We start from the raw sequence: 3,448 nt of genomic DNA on the forward strand, positions 1-3,448 counted from the left end.
AGAGAGTCTATTTGTAGTTTTTTTACATTTTTCCTTGTAAATAATTTGAAAACGGACAATTCTTTTGACAGCAAAAATTTCCTCATATATTTAGGTCTTTTCTTTCATTCTTTCTTTTTTCTCCATGGAAAGACTTGAATGTGGAAGTGTGAAATTCTACCACATTAAATCAGTTCCTTCCATACCCTACACCCGCTCCTGATACATTTCCTACAGTGGGGCAAGTACCAGATAGTAGTGGATTCTATCTGGACCAAATATTTGCACAATTATTCCCATTGCACAATAGTATTTTCAACACCCGCAAAGAATCTGATAATAAGAGTTACTGGTATGCAGCATCAACCAAAATAAGGCTAGATCCTTTTGGGTCGTTTCATGGGAAGGGAGAACTTGAGGAACCACTTTCTTCCTCCAGTAGGGCAAGGACAAAATAAAAGTTATATTCTGAAGACTGTTTCCTGCCAGAAGTGCAATGTACTCCACCATAAAAGAAACATAGTGGGAAGGTGAATTATACCCCACCTGTCCAGTGATTCTTGATGCTTGCTAGGTGCAAACATATCAGGAAGTGGGAAGATCCCCCATCAGTTAGCAGAGTGTAGTCTGAAGAGCACAATAGGCTTCAATGAGATCTTTGTGGGCATCCTGTCATGTTGGCTGTTGGAACTTGTATAGCAGATGTCATCTGTCTTAGCAAAACACTTAACTTATAATTCAGTTGCTCTCTTTCCATTCTGCATCCCTAGCATTTGAGCATGACTTGCCCTGATACTCTCCTGGATCCTCCAGCCCTGTCCTTGTCACATGTAATGATTCCTGAAATATCTTTGTTTGCTAGTTGCTAACAGTCCTCTCTCTGTCTTTACCTCTCCTCAGATTGCACTGTACCCAGGACTGAACCTGTCCTCTCTAGACTCTTCTTAGTCATCATCATTGGCAGCTGGTTGGAATATCCTGCCTATGTTTTTGGGCACGAGTATTTTTCAGTACCATCTCTCTGCAGCTCCAGGCACCTGATAGCATCAAGAGAATTTGAAAGATGGAAGCAAAACTACTATTTCTTAAAATCTGGCACTACTTTTATAGAGGTAGAGCAACACGCACCTTTTCCTGGGTTAGCTACAGGGAGCACCAGCCTCCAGAGGGAGAGAAAACACTTTATTTTACTTCCAATTTCTACAGCCTCCCTCAGATCACACGCTTCTGCAACCCACCTAGTGAGGGAGGGAAAACCCTTCACAGTACTGTGTTAGAAGTTAACTAAGGTTTATAGTAATAAAGGACGTTAAACTGACCTTCCACAGAAAGAATAGCAGCTGAGACTACTCCCCACTTCTCTTATATGCAGTGGGATGAAAAGATAGAAAACAGCATCACCTGAACATTATATCTGTGTGTGCTGCATAACTATGGCAAATACCAACTATGTAATTAGGGTTGATATATTGCTGCACACAGGAGTAGCAGCAGGAACAGAAAGAAGCATCATCACCTGCAGTGTTACCCATTTCTGTCAGCACTGATTGCTACTTAGCAGCAGCCTCAGTGTGACCTGCTCTATTGTGTTACATAAGTATGCTGACCCTTTTCCAGTACTGAGAATGGTTGATTTTCCACTGTTGATAACACACACAATGAAATATATAAAATGACCTCAGGTTGAGAACAACAATGGAAGGGTGAATCAAGCCCATGCACCCACTGGCAGATTCTCTACATGCCCAAAGAAAAAAAAATGCAGAAGGGCATAACCGTTGTATGCTGGAACAGGTGCTTTAGGTCAGGGATATCAAGCATCCATCCTTAGAAACCATTCAACTGTGACTGTGGGGCTCCCAGAGAGGCCAAGAATTCAGAGGCAGTGTCAGCAAGGCAAAGGCTGCCACCAAATTCCCTTCTATGAAGGCCCAATGGGCACATACATTGGTGGCAGAGGGGTGAACAACAGCTGTGTTAACCCTCATCCCTCCATGTACCTTGCTGCTGCTGCTCAGCTCTTCACTGCCGTTTGCCTTGCTGCCACTGCCAGATCTGGATCCAGTTTGAGAGGGTCTTTGCAGTCTGGATCTAACCCAAGGAGAGCCCAGCAGTCCAGATCTAGTCTGGGGCTCAGATTTGTTTGACACCTCAGGTCTTGATACAGGTCAGTAAATTCACTTATCCAGTGTACACATAAGCAGAGTACTCAGTATCGCAGGATTCATAGAACGCAAGTGTCATCAGCACTTACCTCTCATGGCAGTTTGCAGACTGCTACAGACTGCTGCCTCCTGCTTGCTAAAGTCCAGCTCTCTGGCCCTTTTCTGAGCATCCAATGACAGATGACCTGCATCATTTCCGGGTTTTGCAGTCACCTGCCTTTGAACAAAAAGCAAAACGTCCACTCATGCTTGCAGAAGGTTCTACTGGGGTACATAGTGACAATTTGTAATTTAGGGCAGTCATAACAGACTTGACAGACTTGGACAGATTACGCGTATCCATCATTCGTTTTATTTGACCGTCTGTCAGGTATCTAGTTAAGTACCCCCCCCACCCAAGAGTCTTTGCTTTTCCAGCTGCTCTCAGTTTCAGGGTAGAAGTGGTTATCTCCTTTTTTTTCTCTGACCGGCCTATTGTTTTCTCTTTCAATAGAGAAGTATATATATATATATATATATATATATATATATTCTGTTTATATCCCCATAGGACCTCAGTCTGTTGACTGATGTCAGGGATGAGTCCTAACTGGAGGTCCACACACCCACGTCCTCGCCTACCACGACTTGGTGTTTATGGGAGTAGATTCAGTACCTGGGAACGTAGTTCTAGTTGGTTGTCGTCCACTGTCCTATGTTCCTGAGGGCTCCACCATCCCCTGCACCTTTGCCCGTTCCACCTGGTATCAAATCATCCTTTCATCAATGTTCGGCTGTCAGGTTCTCTCCCAGGGCCTCTGTCAAAAAAAAGAAACCAAGCTCTCCCGTCCTGGATTATTGTTCCCCCGTCTTTTTGGCAAAAAAAGAAAAAAATATATATTCGGTGAGGTCACTTTCTCTTTCACCTGTTCCCATCTTTATGGCAGCTCTTCATGAGCATCTTATTGAGATCATTACAGCCCCCTCACCCCACTGGGTCTGCCATTGATAATTTGTGCTTGCACCCCTTTTAGGGTCTTTACGGTACCTTTCTTCCGGAGTGCCCCTCTATTAGGGTTTTTACGGTATTTTCCCCAGCCAGGCTCTGCCGGCAAGATCGCTAGCAGTTCCGGGTACTGCCAAACCTTCCTCTAAGTCTTCTCTGGGGAGCTCCCTCTCTGCAGAAGCCTCCTGCCAGCTCTCCAGGTTGCTCTCAAGTTTTCCCACAACGTTGCTCGACCCAGCTCCTCTCCTTCCAGTCCTGCACTCTCCCTGCCTGCCTGCTCCGGGCTCTTCTTTATAGTGGGGTTTGAATTTGCGGCCCC

At 44.8% G+C, this 3,448-nt stretch overlaps 1 long non-coding RNA gene across 1 annotated transcript; it reads right to left on the bottom strand.

Moving 5' to 3' along the window:
- Window positions 1–617: 617 nt before the first annotated feature.
- Window positions 618–2,927, bottom strand: LOC102379485. The gene is made up of 3 exons (XR_322893.1): window positions 2,800–2,927; window positions 2,234–2,361; window positions 618–688 (listed from the first exon to the last, which is right to left on the bottom strand). It is a non-coding gene; the product is annotated as an uncharacterized LOC102379485 (long non-coding RNA).
- Window positions 2,928–3,448: the final 521 nt, after the last annotated feature.

This window comes from Alligator sinensis, unplaced genomic scaffold (assembly GCF_000455745.1).
Source record: "Alligator sinensis unplaced genomic scaffold, ASM45574v1 scaffold126_1, whole genome shotgun sequence".
Classification (NCBI taxonomy): Eukaryota; Metazoa; Chordata; order Crocodylia; family Alligatoridae; genus Alligator; species Alligator sinensis.